Consider the following 21,179-nt stretch of genomic DNA (forward strand, 5'->3'; position numbering starts at 1 on the left):
GGGTGGAGATGGAGAGTGACCGCATTGCAGCCGTGCGTAATTGGCCGACTCCCACCACGGTAAAAGAGGTGCAGCGGTTCTTAGGGTTTGCCAACTATTACCGGAGGTTTATCCCGGGGTTTTGGTCAGGAAGTGGCTCCCATTATTACCTCAATGCTGAAGGGGGGCCCGGTACGTTTGCAGTGGTCAGCTGAGGTGGACAGGGCTTTTAGTCACCTGAGGGCTCTGTTTACCTCGGCTCCCGTGCTGGCCCATCTGGATCCCTCTTTGGCGTTCATAGTGGAGGTGGACGTGTCCGAGGCTGGGATAGGAGCTGTGCTCTCTCAGCGCTCGGGTACGCCACCAAAGCTCCGCCCCTGTGCCTTCTTCTCGAAAGAAGCTCAGCCTGGCTGAGCAAAACTATGACGTGAGGGACCAGCTGTTGGCTGTCGTAAAGGCCTTGAAGGCGTGGAGACATTGGCTTGAGGGGGCTAGGCACCCTTTTCTCATCTGGACTGACCACCGCAATCTGGAGTACATCCAGGCAGCGAGGAGACTGAACCCTCGCCAGGAAAGGTGGGCCATGTTGTTCACCCATTTTGTGTTCACCCTTTCCTGTAGACCAGGCTCCCAGAACGTGAAGCCAAACGCATTGTCCCGGCTGTATGACACAGAGGAGCGGCCCATGGATCCCACTCCCATACTCCTCACCTCCTGCCTGGTTACGCCGGTAGTGTGGGAGCTGGACACTGACATTGAGCAGGTGTTACGTGCAGAGCCCGCTCCCGTCCAGTATCTTACTGGGCGTTTGTACGTCCCGTCTGCTGTTCATGACCGGTTGATCTATTGGGCCCACACGTCACCCTCCTCTGGTCATCCTGAGATCGGTCGGACAGTGCGCTGTTTGAGCGGGAGGTACTAGTGGCCCACATTGGCTAAGGACGTGAGGGTTCATGTTTCCTCCTGCTCGGTGTGCGCCCAGTGTAAGGCTCCTAGGCACAGCCCAGAGGGAAGCTACACCCCTTACCCGTTCCACAGCGGCCTTGGTCGCACCTGTCGGTGGATTTTCTTACCGATCTTCCCCCCTCACAGGGTAACACCGCGATCCTGGTCATTGTGGATCGGTTCTCTAAGTCCTGTCGTCTCCTCCCTCTGCCCGGTCTCCCTATGGCCCTACAGAATGTGGAGGCCTTGTTTACGCACGTCTTCAAGCACTACAGGGTGCCTGAGGATATAGTGTCTGATCGAGGTCCCCAGTTCACGTCTAGGGTCTGGAGGGCGTTCATGGAACGTCTGGGGTCTCGATCAGCCTTACTTCAGGGTTTCACTCCGAGAGTAATGGGCAGGTGGAGAGAGTAAACCAGGATGTGGGCAGGTTTCCTAATAATTCGTAATCTTAACCGAGCTTACTGCATCTTGGGCAGGAAGTCTTGATAAAAAGGATCTATACATAATCATACTTGAGACACACCAGGTGATACAGTTTCCTTGTAAGTGGGATAGTCATACAGTGCCTTGCGAAAGTATTCGGCCCCCTTGAACTTTGCGACCTTTTGCCACATTTCAGGCTTCAAACATAAAGATATAAAACTGTATTCTTTTGTGAAGAATCAACAACAAGTGGGACACAATCATGAAGTGTAACGACATTTATTGGATATTTCAAACTTTTTGAACAAATCAAAAACTGAAAAATTGGGCGTGCAAAATTATTCAGCCCCCTTAAGTTAATACTTTGTAGCGCCACCTTTTGCTGCGATTACAGCTGTAAGTCGCTTGGGGTATGTCTCGATCAGTTTTGCACATCAAGAGACTGACATTTTTTCCCATTCCTCCTTGCAAAACAAGCTCGAGCTCAGTGAGGTTGGATGGAGAGCATTTGTGAACAGCAGTTTTTAGTTCTTTCCACAGATTCTCGATTGGATTCAGGTCTGGACTTTGACTTGGCCATTCTAACACCTGGATATGTTTATTTTTGAACCATTCCATTGTAGATTTTGCTTTATGTTTTGGATCATTGTCTTGTTGGAAGACAAATCTCCGTCCCAGTCTCAGGTCTTTTGCAGACTCCATCAGGTTTTCTTCCAGAATGGTCCTGTATTTGGCTCCATCCATCTTCCCATCTATTTTAACCATCTTCCCTGTCCCTGCTGAAGAAAAGCAGGCCCAAACCATGATGCTGCCACCACCATGTTTGACAGTGGGGATGGTGTGTTCAGGGTGATGAGCTGTGTTGCTTTTATTCCAAACATAACGTTTTGCATTGTTGCCAAAAAGTTCAATTTTGGTTTCAACTGACCAGAGCACCTTCTTCCACATGTTTGGTGTGTCTCCCAGGTGGCTTGTGGCAAACTTTAAACGACACTTTTTATGGATATCTTTAAGAAATGGCTTTCTTCTTGCCACTCTTCCATAAAGGCCAGATTTGTGCAATATACGACTGATTGTTGTCCTATGGACAGAGTCTCCCACCTCAGCTGTAGATCTCTGCAGTTCATCCAGAGTGATCATGGGCCTCTTGGCTGCATCTCTGATCAGTCTTCTCCTTGTATGAGCTGAAAGTTTAGAGGGACGGCCAGGTCTTGGTAGATTTGCAGTGGTCTGATACTCCTTCCATTTCAATATTATCGCTTGCACAGTGCTCCTTGGGATGTTTAAAGCTTGGGAAATCTTTTTGTATCCAAATCCGGCTTTAAACTTCTTCACAACAGTATCTCGGACCTGCCTGGTGTGTTCCTTGTTCTTCATGATGCTCTCTGCGCTTTTAACAGACCTCTGAGGCTATCACAGTGCAGGTGCATTTATACGGAGACTTGATTACACACAGGTGGATTGTATTTATCATCATTAGTCATTTAGGTCAACATTGGATCATTCAGAGATCCTCACTGAACTTCTGGAGAGAGTTTGCTGCACTGAAAGTAAAGGGTCTGAATAATTTTGCACGCCCAATTTTTCAGTTTTTGCTTTGTTAAAAAAAATTGAAATATCCAATAAATGTCGTTCCACTTCATGATTGTGTACCACTTGTTGTTGATTCTTCACAAAAAATATACAGTTTTATATCTTTATGTTTGAAGCCTGAAATGTGGCAAAAGGTCGCAAAGTTCAAGGGGGCCGAATACTTTCGCAAGGCACTGTACTTCTAAAGGAAACATACCCAAAGCCCTTTTCTTGTAATCTTATCATTTTGACCTGTTGCACTGACATATGTTCTGTACTGACTGTCCATGTGACCTCAACTAGTCGTCAGAATATGGAACCTGTTGTTTAACAAATCTGCTAGGTCCTTCAAAAAGTTGGTGCTGGCTTATCAGCTCAATATTCTGAACTAAAAAATGTACTTCAATCTACTTCAATTTTGGACACAGTTCCACAGATTATTGTTTTAGCTTCTTACTTATATCACTGGTGTTAAAACCTGTTGAGTGTAGGGGGCAGTATTTGGATTTTTGGATGAAAAACGTACCCAAATTGAACTGCCTATTTCTCAGGCCCAGAATCTAGAATATGCATATAATTGTAAAATTTGGATAGAAGACACTCTAAAGTTTCCAAAACTGTCAAAATATTGTCTGTGAGTATAACAGAACTGATATTGCAGGCGAAAACCTGAGGAAAATTCAACCAGGAAGTGGCCTCTATTTTGAAAGCTCCATGTTCCATTGAATGCCTTCCCTCCATTTAAAGGGATATCAACCAGATTCCTTTTCCTACTGCTTCCCCATGTTGTGAACAGTCTTTAGACATAGTTTCATGCTTTTATTTAGAAAAATGAGCGAGAAATATCACATTGCGTCAGTGTATAGCTGGGTGTTCCCAGAATTTTGCTTGCGCAACAGTTTGGAACAACTACACCTATAAGTCAATTTCAGTTGATAGTCTTTTCAGCAAATAAAAACATTTATTACCTATGTTATGATGAAAATGTCCCTCCATTGTTTAATCAGTGTGTGTGAATGACAGGGGAAATGATGAGTGGGGCTGAGTTTTTACCACCAGCATTCATACAGGGGCTGAAGAATGGATAGAGTTTATCTGTAAAGGTGCAGCCAGTGAAAGAGTAGATATGAGACCTGGCCTCCACATCGTAAAAAGAGACCTGACCCTCCTCGTAGTCAACGAACACACCCACCTTCTGGGGCTTCTCTCTCAAATAAAGGAAGACAGGGGGAAGGTACAGGCTTTGTAAGTATTCCCATCCCTCAGAGACACAGTCCAGAGTCTGTACGCAGAGCTAGGTGAGATATTAACCTTCCTGTCTTTGGGCTGTCTGGCCACACCTACATCCCAGTCAGTTTTCCGCTTAACCGTCACCTCATAGTAAAATCTCCCAGAGGAGAAGCCATCATTTCCAAGGACAATGGGATACTGATAAAACCTTTTTGGATTGGGAGGACGATTCTGTGGTGTGTCTCCACATCGTACTTGTTTTCCATCTTCAGACATGATGAGATATAGATGTGCCGTATCGGGGTCCAGAGTCACATCTACTGCATACTGCCGAATCCTCTTCAGTTTGACTTCAAGCAGCTTCTCCATCTCTTTATTCAGTGTCTCCTCCAGCTGAGACACAGCTCTCCTCACAGTCCCCACACAGAGATCACTGTGAACACTGATCTCAGACCAGTCCTTGGTGAGTGGGGGGGTGCACACCACGGACGAGAAGCTCTGGAGAAGTTGGAGGTGGTCCTCAGTGTGTGAGAGCTGCTTCAGCTCAGTGCTTCTCCTCTTTAGCTCAGTGATTTCCTGCTCCAGTTCTTTAATGAGCCCTTCAGCCTGACACTCTACTGCTTTCTGCCTCTCCTCAATCACCTCAATTAGCTCCGCCTGGCTTTTCTCAATGGAGCGCACCAGAGCAGTGAAAACCTGCACGCTGTCTGCTATCTCTCTCTCTGCATCTCTCTTGCTGAGATCTACTGAGAATTTGATATCTTTAACCTTCTTCAGTCGCCCCTGGATAATCAGCTGTACTTCTGCCTCAGTTTTCCCCAGCTGAACCTTCCTCTCTCCAGACTCTTCCTCTATAGGAACAGTGTCATGAGTCTTGTGGTCTGTTTCAGTGCAGAACTGACACACACATGTCTGGTCAGTCCTACAGAACAGATCCAGGAATCTGTCGTGCTTCTTACAGATCCTGTCTTCCAGGTTCACCACAGGGTCGATCAGTCTGTGTCTCTTTAAGGGTAAGGCTATCTGATGAGGCTCAAGGTGAGTCTCACAGTAAGAGGTCTGACACACCAGGCAGGACTTCAGGGCATTGTGCTTCATCCTAGTACAGACGTCACAGGGAACTATTTCCGGTTTGGATGGGGACCCATCTTTACGTCTGTCTCTCGTCTTTTTAAAATTCTCTACAACTTCTCTGAAGGTTGCGTTGATGTGAAGCTTAGGTCGTCTCGAGAATGTCTCCTGACACAGTGGACATTGACACATGTTCTTGCCATTCCAGTACTTTGTGACACAGGCCATGCAGAAGTTGTGTCCACATGAAGTGGAGACTGGCTCAGTGAACACATCCAGACAGATAGAGCACAGGAACTGCTCTTCAGACAGGAGACTGCTGGAGGAAGCCATATCTAGAAAGAAGGCGGAACTCTGAATTATTTCCTGGAATGAGTCAGCTCTCAATTGTTTCAGTGCCATTGTCAACATGGCATTTAGAGACACTAACCAACACGGATTAAAATCGTTTAAACATACAACCAGGGTTGGGTAGGTTACTTTCTAAATGTAATCCGCTACAGTTACTAGTTACCTGTCCAAAATTGTAATCAGTTACATAACTCTAGGATTACCCAAACTCAGTAACGTTCCGTGCATTCCGTTACTTTTAGATTACTTTCCCCTTAAGAGGCATTAGATGAAAACAAAAATGTATGTTACCAATTGAACGACATCTATCGCAGGACAAATCAATGTTAAAATGTACATAGCTGGCAATATATGGATGTTAAATTTACCTAATGGATTGGTTATGCAGGCTTCTTCTAACCCATCGCTTTCTACTACATATAATAACACGATTAAATTATCTTTACAATTAAAAACCAAAGTCTATCAGAATTTCAGTCATTCCAATAAATGTTATACCTCTTGATCTTCAGGAATAGGACTTGGAAATATGGAAGTATAGATTAGCCAAATGTTTTACCTGAGCATGACCCCAAAACTAAGGACTTATTAGCCAGTCCTACTCTGTTGTTTATGATTTTGTTGTCATGGAGGACTGATTGGGCTCATTGATTCGAGTTGAAAAAGAAATGCTGCGCTCATGGAATGGCATGCTTTGAGCACTACTGAAAAGTGCTATTTACACGTGAAAAACAAATGCCATATGCTGCATTTGCTATAGGCCTATTCTTTACCTTTTTGTTGGTGACACTTTGATATCTTGATAATATGCAGCTGTTTAAAGGGCAAATCCAGAATTGAAACAATAACGAAACGGGCTGCCCGACTCTGTTTTGGTAAAAAGGTGAGGGATGGGCCTGGAGAAATGTAACCACTCTCAGATTCATAGACAGAGCTGCGGATGCAAGGACTGACCATTCATGATATCAAAATGATTGTTTAACCATGTTATGAGGCTATACAGTGTTTGTTTACATTTACAATGTTTATAAACACGGGAGAAAAACAAGTTTATATTTTCGGTTCTGATGCGGTATGACAGTTGAACTAAGCTCATGAGGCATTTACAAGTTATATTCTTCAAGAATCAATGGATATATATGGATATATGAATATGTATATAATTTATGAATCCAAAAATGAATGTAACAACTACAGATTGTCCCTTTAAGTCTCTCAAAAGTGTTCAAGTTTGAGCATGTCTCCATTAGGCCTATGGATCATTTTTTTTATCAGCAAGAATTAGATTGAGCAATAAAAGCCCCACTTTTATTCCATAGGCTGGGATCCTCCCTATGCAGCTGTTGCAAGAGCGCATTTTTCACTGGCTGTCCATTGGTTTCAAGAACAATGATTGATAGGTAGTTTAAACTTCTTGAATTCAAAAGTTATTGGGTTCAAATACACATTTAGATTTGTGAACATCCATCCACAACAACCACAATCCGTGGCGCAAATAGCTAAATGAGAGAGCAGCAGTGTGATTCACATCAATGCGCTGTGTAGATATCAATACTAAGTGATATCCGTATCGCCGTAGACTACGCCACTACTGTCATCTTTACCTCCAAGCGTTTATTCAAATTGGATCATCTTTGGATGCCGACAGCAGTCGCACCATTGGAAGACATACCATGGACTGTAGCCTACAAAAGCCTATTCCTGCTCTTTTCCCGTGATCCATCAAACACATTTGGTGTGTCATCATAGCTGGTCTCTGACTTGTGGTCAGACTCGCTCAGGTGGAACAAATTTAAACACGTGCCTTTTTTCAATGCTGATTTGAATGTCAAAGATTTTTTTTCCGCAAACATCCTTTCTGAATTTTTAAGTAATCCTTGAAGTAATCAATTCGTTTTTCAAAAGTATCGGTAATCTGATTACATTTTTGCTGTTGTTGCTGGTAACGTAACGCAACGGTACTACCTTTTTTGTAATCCCTTACATTGAACAGATTACATGTAATCCGTTACTCCCCAAACCTGCATACAACATACGGTATAAATTTGTCAATCTACAAAATAAAGTTAAACATAGGTACTGTAACCGATAAAGAAAACAGGAGAATACAATAATTCCAAAAAGTAGAATGCATCTTCACCTGCCCTTGTAAATCTCTACTCACCTGTATCTATGTGTGTGTAAAAGAGTTTTATCAGATTTATCGGAACTATATACTGTGGTATAAAGAAAACATAGACTGCGTAGCTGTCTTAATGGTTTTCCAGAAGAGTTTGAGATCGTTTGCTTGTGTGCGCAACATAAAGTATGTCTATACACTTCAGTTTCTCTGTAGTAAAATGACGTTGACATGCTGCTCCCCACCCAGTGCTGCTCTGTGCTCTGGAACAGAATTAACCCTTTCACATGTCTGATCTCTCTTCATTCATGATACATTCTTGATACAACAGTGTCAATCAGAAATGTTAGTTAAGGAGTTACTGCAGATGTATTGAAGGTTTTCTAAAGACATAGACTACAATAGAATTCACAGGGGATGAACAAATACAGTCCGTCTAGCTAGATTTGATCCTTATTTAACCTTTCACTGCAGTAGACTAAATCAGGGTCACACAGTGTTTCTTCTACACCTCACGCACATGGTTCTGGGCTTAATAAAAGACACCTATACCATGTCAGATATGGAGTTGAAATGTAATACATTGAGTTTGCATCCCGCTATTACACTTTATATTACATCACAGAAGACTGAAAAATAACTAAACGGTTTGACATAGGAACACTGGATTTTCGACTGTTGAATTATTTATTTTGTTTGATTAATGATGAAAATATGAAACATATTCATAACATCCCACCCATTTTTTTATTTTATCTTTCTTTAACTAGGTAAGTCAGTTAAGAAGAAATTCTTATTTTCAATGACGGACTAGGAACAGTGGGTTAACTGCCTGTTCAGGGGCAAAACAACAGATTTGTACCTTGTCAGCTCGGGGATTTGAACTTGCAACCTTTCAGTTACTAGTCCAACCACTAGGCTACCCTGCCGCCACATGAGGCCACTAGATCATTTGACTGCAGGAAAGGGGTACATAAGCAGCGAAATATCCCAAATTATGCCTTTAAACATACTCACTTTCGCTCATACAAACTACCAGTTCATCGAGTCATGCCAGACAATGGGAATGTAAGAAAATGCCTGTGCTTGCCATATGCTGAATGCCTGCATATGCTGCTTGTGGTGCCCAAAGAAGTGTTTAACGTACCTGAATGATTTTTCCACTTTAATCCATTTCTATATTGTGAATGGCGTTTATGCACATTTTACACCAAACTAGCATTTGCGATACTTGCCCCCTATTGTCTCAACAGCCAATACACACATTCACACTCTTTCTTCTTTCTCCCCCTTTAGGGGTTTGTAGAGAACAGTAAGAATATGGCGGGAGGGGACCGGGCCGAGGCAGGTGGAGACGGTTGTGAGATGAAGCCCATGGTGAGTTAACAAAACGTTTCCAACAGAATGCATTCATTTACCTCCATAATCTAGAGTCATACACCCAAAATGATGACGCTGATAAAAATAAAACACAGTACATGTAAAATGCACATAAAATCAGCAGTGTAATGTTTGGATTTAGTCTTGTCAGGTGATCTGTTGTGTCCTCAATTTTGGTCTAATAATTTCCCCATAATCTCCAAACTCTTCCTTTTCAAGTGCTACCATGCTTATGCTGATGCATAGCCTTTTTCTTCTGTAAGAAACAGTTCAATATTGCCCTTTTGGTATTTTTGTCATTAGTCCACTGTTGATACAGTCCCAGAATGTTTTGCATTTTGCATCATCATGACGTGGCAGGTGACACTTTGCTAATTTGCTTCTTGAAAGTCCAATATCTTGAAGACTTGACTGCCGACAGGCCACATATTTTGGGACTGTTATTGTAGTTTGGTGCTATTCTACAGGTTGTGGCGTTTTGGTTTTGTTTAGCCTCTTGTGGGTGAAGTTATCGTGAGAGATTATTCAAATGTGTTATTTTTTTGAATCAATACTACCGTTTGCATATCAATGTCTTTTTGCATTGTGGGATTGATGATAATGGTTGCTACTTGTGATGTATTCCTCCTTGACTAATACAACTGACTAGCACGGACATTTTAGAAAAATTTGTGAATTTATTTTTCTACATTTGTGCAATGTGTTCTCCCCCTCGCCTGTTAACAGGATTGTGTTACTATGGTGGATCAGATATGAAATAGACATTTACTTTAATACGAAAGTTTTCTATTACTCTAATGTATGAAATGCAGGCCCAAGAGCACTGAAGTTGCCTTATGTCAGAGGCAATGCTTGATCATAACTGACAATCCCAAAATTGAGGCAACATTGAGTCATTACTGCTTACTAAGTTTGTAATACTCTATCCATAGAAAAAGGGATTCCCTGTGACTGGATCTCTATTCCTTTCATGAGTTTGTGTCATGACACAGAACTGTTGTAACATTTTTATGCCGATGAATAAAAGGAAACAATCTATGTCCTCTTGTCTTTGTCAGAGCTGTGGGGCAAGAGAGAATCAGTTCAATCTTGGACATGGGTTTGTGTCTGCATGTCACTAAGACATCCACTAAGAGAGAGAAACAATTAAAAAAATATACCCAAATATAAAAACAATAATGTATGTATACCCAACAATAAAACAATATATTGAATTAAATTAAATGCTTGTGATTGGGATGTGGTGAAATGGAAATTGCACAGGCTTCAAAGTATATTTTTTCAGTCAAATACGTTAGCTGCACTTGAGCTTCCCTGGTGCATTATAACCAATAGAATAGCCCCAAAAGTACAACCCCACCAACCTGACACCACAAAAATAGAATTATTAAATGTCTATGTCTGGCACTCCATATATAGGCTCAAACAAATGCTCAAAGTGTCTAACAGAAAACAAATACAATTGGAATTCAGGTCTGTCCTGTATCAGTTTGACTATTTTCTAACTCAATTTTACTCTACCCTGTGGTGGATATCAGGAATAAATCCCAGCTGACCATGACCCCCATCCTGTCCTCTATGCTGCGATTGGTCGACTTCCACCTGTATACCGTGGTCATCCTCACCTAGATCCACAACCAGCTCAAAGGAAAAGTACGTCCTTTATCACATTCACCTACATCCACAACCATCTCAAAGGCTGAGAAGGTGCCATATCATTATCTTCTCTTTGAGAGAGAATAAGAGGTAAAGAGAGAGAAAAATAGTAAAACTTTCGGTGAAAGGTCAGCATTAAATCTAAATATATGTTTCATGATTAGCTACTCGTGGTGTGATTGTGATAACATACAGGAACTCAAGTCCTTTTTTTCACCCAACCTAAAATACCTCACAATCAAATGCCGACCGTATTACCTCTCAAGAGAATTCTCTTTGGTTATAGTCACAGCCGTGTATATTCCTCCTCAAGCCGATACCACGACGGCACTCAAAGAACTTCACTGGACTTTATGCAAACTGGAAACTACATATCCTGAGGCCGCATTTATTGTAGCTGGGGATTTTAACTTCTTGCGTCGAGCCATCCCGGATCCGGGATCATGACTACAGCCTCAAGCCCATTACCATAACGCAACGTTAACTATTCATGAAAATCGCAAATGAAATGAAATCAATATGCTAGCTCTCAAGCTTAGCCTTTTGTTAACAACACTGTCATCTCAGATTTTCAAAATATGCTTCTCAACCATAGCAAAACAAGCATTTGTGTAACAGTATTGATAGCTAGCGTAGCATTTAGCGTTAGCATTCAGCAGGCAACATTTTCACAAAAACCAGAAAAGCATTCAAATAAAATAATTTACCTTTGAAGAACTTCGGATGTTTTCAATGAGGAGACTCTCAGTTAGATAGCAAATGTTCAGTTTTTCCTGAAAGATTATTTGTTTAGGACAAATCGCTCCGTTTTCTGCGTCACGTTTAGCTACGAAAAAAACCTGTATCCAGGATTGTGTAAATCTATCCGCAAGCTCATTAGCATAACGCAACGTTAACTATTCATGAAAAGCGCAAATGAAATGAAATAAATCTATTTGCTCTCAAGCTTAGCCTTTTGTTAACAACACTGTCATCTCAGATTTTCAAAATATGCTTTTGAACCATAGCTAAACAAGCATTTGTGTAACAGTATTGATAGCCTAGCATAGGATTATGCCTGGCATTCAGCATGCAACATTTTCACAAAAACCAGAAAAGCATTCAAATAAAATCATATACCTTTGAAGAACTTCAGATGTTTTCAATGAGGAGACTCTCAGTTAGATAGCAAATGTTCAGTTTTTACAAAAAGATTATTTGTGTTGACAAATCGCTCCGTTTTCTTCATCACGTTTGGGTAAGAAAAAAAAAAGAAAAAACATTAAGTCATTAAAACGCGAACTTTTTTCCAAATTAACTCCATAATATCGACAGAAACATGGCAAACGATGTTTAGAATCAATCCTCAAGGTGTTTTTCACATATCTATCGATGATAAATCCTTCGTGGCAGTTGACTTTCTCTTCTGAAGAAATGGAACGCGCATGGACCTAGAGATTACGCAATAATTTCGACACAGGACACTGGGCGGACACCTGGTAAATGTAGTCTCTTATGGTCAATCTTCCAATGATATGCCTACAAATACGTCACAATGCTGCAGACACCTTGGAGAAACGACGGAAAGGGCAGGCTCATTCCTGGCGCATTCACAGCCATATAAGGAGACATTGGAACACAGCGCCTTCAGAATCTGGGGCATTTCCTGTATGAAACTTCATCTTGGTTTCGCCTGTAGCATTAGTTCTGGGGCACTCACAGATAATATCTTTGCAGTTTTGGAAACGTCAGAGTTTTTTCTTTCCAAAGCTGTCAATTACATGCATAGTCGAGCATCTTTTCGTGACAAAATATCTTGTTTAAAACGGGAACGTTTTTTATCCAAAAATTAAAAGAGCGCCCCCTATCTCGAAGAAGTTAACAAACCAAATTTGAAGAAAACGCTACCGAAATTCTATCAACACATTGACTGTAGGACTCGAGCTGCTAAAACACTCGACCACTGCTACTCCAACTTCCAGGATGCCTACAAGGCCCTCCCCCGCCCTCCCTTCGGCAAATCTGATCACGACTCTATTTTGCTCCTCCCTTCCTATAGGCAGAAACTCAAACAGGAAGTACACGTGCTAAGGACTATTCGAAGCTGGTCTGACCAATCGGAATCCACGCTTCAAGATTGTTTTGATCATGCGGACTCGGATATGTTCCGGGTAGACTCCGAGAATAACATCGACTAATACACTTATATTCAACAACCACTTTAGCCACTGCCTGTTCACACCGCTATCATCCAAGAAGGCGAGGTCAGTACAGGTGCATCAAAGTTGGGACCAAGAGACTGAAAAACAGCTTCTATCTCAAGGCCATCAGACTGTTAAATAGCCATCACTAGCCGGCTACCACCCAGTTACTCAACCCTGCACCATAGAGGCTGCTGCCCTACATACATAGACTTGAAATCACTGGTCACATTAAAATGGAACACAGGTCACTTTAATAATTTTGACATATTTTGCATTACTCATCTCATATACTATATATATACTGTTTTCTATCCCATTAAACTGTATCTTAGTCTATTCCGCTCTGACATTGCTCGCCCAAATATTGATGTATTCTTAATTCCATTCCTTTACTTTAGATTTGTGTGTATTGTGTGTGTTGTGAAATTATTAGATATTACTGACCTGTTGGAGCTAGAAACGCAATAACATCTGCTAAACAAGTGTCTGTGACAAATACAATTTGATTTGATGAATTAAAGCAACATAACTTGGATTACTTTTTCACTTCATTTGAATGAAGTGACTATTGGCTTAGCAAACGCAGCATGACAATGTGAACATGAATGTTCAAGAATTGCAAATCGAACCATACATTCACCATACACCTCCTTTCTAGAGTAGCGTTGATAAACATGATGCTAACATTATCTCACAAATGTGAGGACGTTTGAGGCGGTAAACCCTAAGCCGTTTATTATGAACAAGTCTCGTTCTTTCAACATTTTTTAAATGAACCTTTATTTAACTAGGCAAGTCGGTTATGAACAAATTCTTATTTACAATGACGGCCTACACCGTCCAAACCCAGACAACGCTGGGCCAATTGTGCCCCGCCCTATGGGACACCTAATCACAGCTGGTTGTGGTACAGCCTGGATTTGAACCAGGGTGTCTGTAGTGACACCTCTAGCACTGAGATGTAGTGCCTCAGACAGCCTCTCTGCTGTATGTGAAGAGATAAGCAGGCTGTAGGATGACTCTGATGCTACGATTAGATAGAGCACACTCAGCACAGCTTTTCCTCCATTCAACCTTCCCTTACTGCATTTCTCCAAAGGCGTTACCACCCCGTGTTAGAGGCCAAGTGGGCATGACTGGGCATGATTGAAATCATACTCAGCACTCAAATATCCAAGGAACGTCATACAATTCACGGAATCTCGCAAATCTGTTTTGAAAGATACTGACTATATGACAAATTATCTTATGTACCCTAGTTAATTTTGGAATAATATGTGCCGCGGGCCGCTTTCAACCTGAGATGTCGTGTTCTTGGTTCAGCTCTCCTTTGAGGGATATAGTATTCCTTCTGTCAAAGAAGGTCAACAATATGGGTAGGTGAAAATCTATGATCCCTTATTGATATCACTTATTAAATCTGCGTCAAGCAATATGGATGAATGGGAGGAGTGTTTTGTTCCTAACGTTTTGTGCACTCAGTATATTCATATGTACAGAAAATGTCATTATAATATTTCAGAGGAGAACCGTGGCATCACAATCTCACACTCAATTCGTGCAAATACGTACAAAAAGTATTTCAGCAGATTTTTTGCGTTTTCGTGCATTTTTCTGCGGCTTAGTTCGTGTGAAAATACTTTTTTTTGTGCAACTTAATTCGTAGGAAAAGCCCATTTTTGTGTCACTTCAATCACAGAAAAGTACGTTTTTGGGGGGAAAACTTCTGAGCAATCTTTTAAAAGTTATTGGAGCAATGCATTTTGGGCAATGCTTTTCTACGCGGTCTTTGTGTTCCACATTTATTTATATAAAAAACAAACGTGTTAACAACCGAATTATGTTAACAAATCATGTTGTCCCCGAAATACTTATAATATAATACTATCCTTACGTTTTATTAAAAACATTTTTAATGCCAATGCTGTTTTCTATGCTTGTTTTCGCTTAATACTGTTGTATGCTGGTGCTATGTTCGATTTTATGAGGGTTGGCAGATTTTTTTGTGGCATCAATGAAAGCATTTGATTGGGGAATGGGGATACATTTTCAAGATGGGAAACTAATTCATCAATAAACAGAAGACCTGCAAAAAATATGTTTGGTTTAAATTCCCCTGGTGCAACTGCATGGTACTTGCAACTATAACGAGTCTGGACTATAATCAATTAAGCCATATCAAAGCAGTTTAACAGGTTAATGTAAAACAATGAATTATGTTGGCTTAGATTTATGGAGCTTTGAAGGCTGTTTCATGACGATTATTGCGGCCGTGTCAATCATGTTATATAGTTTTGTAATAAGGCATTTGCCATCATTGTAGGCCAAAATTGGCGGCAGCGTTGGGTTCACATCCCGCTCACGTCTAGTTATGTGATCTAGTGGTGGGAAGCATGATTTTTTTTCAACATTGGGTTGGATAAAGCAACAACGGGCGTGACGAATAGAAGTCGTCACGACAGGTGTGATCAAGCCTTTTACATCAAAGTTCTCTGAAGCCGAATGGAAAGTGCTATGCCCTGACATGTTAATCAGAAGAAAATCCTCCGTGACTGTCTAATTTACATAAGACCCAAAACAAACACATTGTACACATTTACAACCATGGTGTTCTTTTGTTACTGACGTTTATACCTAATAACCTGACAATGATCCACATCATGCGGGTAGACACATAATGTAAGTGTGTCATGCAGCAAAACACAACTATCCTTTTTTTTAGGGTGCAAACCAGTTATATGAATCACTGTTATCCATCCTGTTCGGATCTAATGAAATGGGTGTAGGGTTGATATACAAACACCCAGTCATGAAGGATGAAGCTCGGCCCCTCTTGGTTCTCATTGGTGAAGACTGAACTCAAGTTACGTCAGACTCCCCAACATGTTATACTCCAGATGTTGTAGATAAACCCTTTTTAAGGTGATATAACTTGTATCATTGCTATAGGGTTGTGAAACCCATAGCCGAATGACTTCAGATTGAGCATTTCTCCCTGGAAATTGCTGCTGACATTGAACATAGTTCAGGGTATTTAATTAATATCAGACTCACCTATACCACTATTCCCAACATCTTATAACCGATAGGTTGTAAATAAACCCTTCTTAATATGATATCATGATTATAGGGCTGTGGTAACCCTTTGCCGAATGGCTAAAGACTGAGCATTTCTCACAGAGAGCAATTTCAGTTTTTTATGAAGACATTTTTTTTTTTACCCTTATTTTATCAGGTAAGTTGACTGAGAACACATTCTCATTTACAGCAACGGCCTGGGGAATAGCTACAGGGATGAATGAGCCACTTGATTAGATGATTAGGTGACCGTGATGGTCTGAAGGCCAGATTGGGAATTTAGCCAGGACACCGGGGTTAACACCCCTATACTCTTACGATAAGTGCCATGGGATCTTTAGTGACCACAGAGAGTCAGGACACCCGTTTAACGTCCCATTCAAATGACGGAACCCTACACAGGGCAATGTCCCCAATCACTGCCCTGGGGCATTGGGATATTTTTTTAGACAAGAGGAAAGAGTGACTCGTACTGGCCCTCCAACACCACTTCCAGCAGCATATGGTCTCCCATCTAGGGACCAACCAGGACTAACCCTGCTTAGCTTCAGAAGCAAGCCATCAGTGGGATGCAAGGTGGTACGCTGCTTGCTATAGGCAGTATCCATTTATTTACAGTAGCTTGGTGATTAATTATAAAAATGCCAAATATACCAAAAGCTGAATCAAACAGAGATGTACGACTATTTACTGAAACATGCAAACATTTAAAGATAATGAACACATATTATTATACCTTTATTTAACTAGGCAAGTCAGTTAAGAACAAATTCTTATTTTCAATGACGGCCTAGGAACAGTGGGTTTAACTGCCTGTTCAGGGGAAGAACGACAGCTTTGTACCTTGTCAGCTTGGGGGTTTGAACTTGCAACCTTCCGGTTCCTAGTCCAACGTTCTAACCTCTAGGCTACCCTGCCACCCCATGACAACTAGATACAACTATTTTATTAAAAAATCATTCATACAAAAGTCATGAGTTGACTATAACATGACTACAAACAAAGTGAGTTGTGTGTATATGTCTGTACGTTTTTGTGTGCGCGTGTGTGTGTGTGTGTATTATACATTTCCCATCATAAAAATGTAACCAACAACCTGCTCAAAGGCACAGTACTTCCCTTATTATATTCACTGTCTTAGATCCGCAGTAACAATGGAAAAGTATGTCCTTTTTCGAAGTGCAGTACTATGGGACCAGCTCAAAAGGCTGAGTATGTCCTTTACCACATTCACTTATACAGTATCAATAACCAGCTCAAAGGCTGAGTATGTCCTTTACCACATTCACTTATACAATATCAATAACCAGCTTAAAGGCTGAGTATGTCCTTTACCACATTCACTTATACAGTATCAATAACCAGCTTAAAGGCTGAGTATGTCCTTTACCACATTCACTTATACAGTATCAATAACCAGCTTAAAGGGTCCATCTGTAGCTTCTACATCCCTTTTTGTACTTATAAATGAATGATATAACCCCATTGATTCTTGAAAAACGTAACTCATGACCTTAGATTGACAGGAGGGATGATGAGAAGGGCAGATTTTTGACCATCATCATTACCAGAGGGACCGAAGTAAGAATAGTGTCTCTGTAAAGGTGCAGCCAGTGAAAGAGTAGATATGAGATCTGGCCACATCATAGAAGGAGACCTGACCCTCCTCGTAGTCCACAGACACCCCCATCCTTCTGGGGCTTCTCTCTCAATGAGAGGAGGATAGAGTGGGATGTACAGGCTTGGTACTCATTTCCATCGCTTAGCATCACAGTCCAGAGTCCATCCTCAGGTGTCAGTGTGATATTCACCTTCATGTCAGTGGACTCTCTTGCCACTCCTAAAACCCATGAAGTCTTCCCCTTAACCATCACTTCATAAGTAAAATCTCCCTGAGGAGAAGAAATCCTCTCCAAGGACAATGGCAAAACGATCAAACCTTTTTGGATTGTCAGGAAGATTCTGTGGTGTCTCCACATCTTACTTGTTTTCCATCTTCAGACAGGATGAGATATAGATGTGCTGTATCGGGGTCCAGAGGCCGGGTTCACAAAACATTCTTAAGAAGACATTTCTTAACTTTAATTTCTTAATTTCTTAACTGCCATTTTTCCTTAACTTTAGGACAGCTAAACCCTTGTCTTGAGACGAATGGATACTTTTGTAACCATGAATGTTTTCACAGTTGGCTACCGGTTATTTAAGTAAGTTACAGCAAGAATACAAATTAAAACACGCATTATCTAGCTAGCTAGTAATGAGCAATATTCCATATTTGCAAATTTCGTCAATTTGCAAAGAAGAACTTGGCTAACGTTAACGTCGTTAATCGTTAGCTATTTTGGCTATAATGTCTTTACACGTTAGCTAGCTAATGTAGCTGACTAATTTACCGGTCGCGCAGTCCCTCTACCACCATCTCTATGATGGACGACACCTTCTCCTCCAGCTGGTCCACGTGAATGGTCTCTCATCTCCCTTCTTCTTAGCAGCCGGCTTGATGTCGGACCACTTGATTTTTATGGCGTCACTGTCCCTTGCCATACCCCCGAAGGCAGTAACAGACTCGGCCAATCTCGCCCATCCTTTCTTGATGGTCTCAGCAGTGACCCCGCAGTTATCAAGTCTCCCCAACAGCAACCTTTTCCTGACTGCTATTTCCTCCACCATCACTTCAATCTCTTTTCTTGGTTATCCATTTTTTGATTTTGATACAGCTGATCTGATGGCTATAATGTAATAATCAAATCCGATCCTCCCTGTCACATAGGGCTATTTAAAAAGGTTTCAAGCACATCACTAATGTCAATGCCACATAAGATATTTACGAAGTTCTTAAGAAAACTACGAATTGCTAAGAATATTTTGAGGAATTGAATTTAGTTTTTTCGTAAGTAAATGTTTTGTGAATCCGACCCGTCACCTCCACTGCAGACTGCTGCGTACCTCTTCAGTTGGACTTTAGGCAGCTTCTCCATCTCTTTATTCAGTATTTCCTCCGGCAGAGACACAGCTCTCCCCACAGTCCCCACACGTCACTGTGAACACTGACCTCAGACCAGTCTTGGTGAGTGGAGGGGTGCACCCTAGGGATAGGAAGCTCTGGAGAAGTTGGAGACGGTTGTCAATGTGTGAGAGCTGCTTCGGCTCAGTGCCGAAGCCAGAGCCCGTACGGGAGTTGTAGCGCTGAGACAAGATAGTAGCTACTAAACAATTGGATACCACGAAATTGGGGAGAAAAAAACAAAAAAACATGTTGAGGCTTCAAGTGTTTGTTTACGATTACATTATTTACAAACAATGGAGTAAAAGCATACACAGTTGAAGTCGGAAGTTTACATACACTTGTTGGAGTCATTAAAACTCGTTTTTCAACCACTCCACAGATTTCTTGTTAACAAACTATAGTTTTGGCAAGTCGTTTAGAACATCTACTTTGTGCATGACACAAGTCATTTTTCCAACAATTGTTTACAGATGATTTCACTTATAATTATAATTCAATGTATCACAATTCCAGTGGGTCAGAAGTTACCGTAAACTAAGTTGACTGTGCCCTTAAACAGCTTGAAAATTTCCCCAAAATTATGTCATGGCTTTAGAAGCCTCTGATAGGCTAATTGACATAATTTGAGTAAATTGGAGGTGTACCTGTGGATGTATTTCAAGACCTACCTTCAAACTCAGGGCCTCTTTGCTTGACATCATGGGAAAATCAAAAGATATCAGCCAAGACTTCAGAAAAACCATTGTAGACATCCACTAGTCTGGTTCATCCTTGGGAGCAATTTCCAAACGCCTGAAGGTACCACATTCATCTCTACAAACAATAGTATGCAAGTATAAACACCATGGGACCAGGCAGCCGTCATACCGCTCAGGAAGGAGACGCGTTCAGTCTCCTAGAGATGAACGTACTTTGGTGCGAAAAGTACAAATCAATCCAAGAACAGCAGCAAAGGACCTTGTGAAGATGCTGGAGGAAACGGGTACAAAAGTATCTATATTCACAGTAAAACGAGTCCTATATCGACATAACCTGAAAGGCCGCTCAGCAAGGAAGAAGCCACTGCTCCAAAACCACCAATAAAAAAACAGACGGTTTGCAACATCGAGACAAAGATCGTACTTTTTGGGGAAATGTTCTCTGGTCTGATGAAACAAAAATAGAACTGTTTGGCTACAATAGCCATCATTGTTTGGAGGGAAAAGGGGGAGGCTTGCAATCTGAAGAAAACCATCCCAACTGTGAAGCACGGGGGAGGCAGCATCATGTTGTGGGGGTGCTTTGCTGCAGGAGGGACTGGTGCACTTCACAAAATAGATGGCATCAAGAGGCAGGAAAATTATGTGGATATATTGAAGCAACATCTCAAGACATCAGTCAGGAAGTTAAAGCTTTTGATCGCAAATAGGTCTTCCAAATGGACAATGACTCCAAGCATACTTCCAAAGTTGTGCAAAATGGCTTAAGGACAACAAAGTCAAGGTATTGGAGTGGCCATCACAAAGCGCTGACCTCAATCCTATAGAAAATTTGTGGGCAGAACTGAAAAAGCATGTGCGAGCAAGGAGGCCGACAAACCTGACTCAGTTACACCAGCTCTGTCAGGAGGAATGGGCCAAAACTCACCCAACTTATTGTGGGAAGCTTGTGGAAGGCTACCCGTAAAGTTTGACCCAAGTTAAACAATTTAAAGGCAATGCTAACAAATACTAATTGAGTGTATGTAAACTTCTGACCCACTGGGAATATGATGAAAGAAATAAAAGCTGAAATCACTACTATTATTCTGACATTTCACATTCTTAAAATACAGTGGTGATCCTAACTGACCTAAGACCGGGAATTTTTACTAGGATTAAATGTCAGGAATTGCGAAACTGAGTTTAAATGTATTTGGCTAAGGTGTATGTAAACTTCTGACTTCAACTGTATTCTGATCAGGTACGACAGTTGAACTAAACTCACAAGGCATTCATAAGTTAAATTCTTCAAGAAAGAATGGGTATATATAATTTAAAAGTAACAATTGATGTAGAAGCCGCAGATTGCCCCTTTAATGCACATTGACGAGGGGGTTGCTGAGAATTTGACACTAACTTGCCACAGCTGCCTGCATTTCATATTACAGTACATCTAATGTAATAGTCTCAAAGCAAGTACTGTGTAATGACAGTACAAAACA

General features: G+C 41.3%; 1 pseudogene; it reads right to left on the reverse strand.

The window, feature by feature from the left end:
- Positions 1-3,736: 3,736 nt before the first annotated feature.
- LOC115146553 (zinc finger protein RFP-like) lies at positions 3,737-5,556 on the reverse strand (annotated as a pseudogene).
- Positions 5,557-21,179: the final 15,623 nt, after the last annotated feature.

Source organism: Oncorhynchus nerka, linkage group LG18 (assembly GCF_034236695.1).
Source record: "Oncorhynchus nerka isolate Pitt River linkage group LG18, Oner_Uvic_2.0, whole genome shotgun sequence".
NCBI lineage: Eukaryota > Metazoa > Chordata > Actinopteri > Salmoniformes > Salmonidae > Oncorhynchus > Oncorhynchus nerka.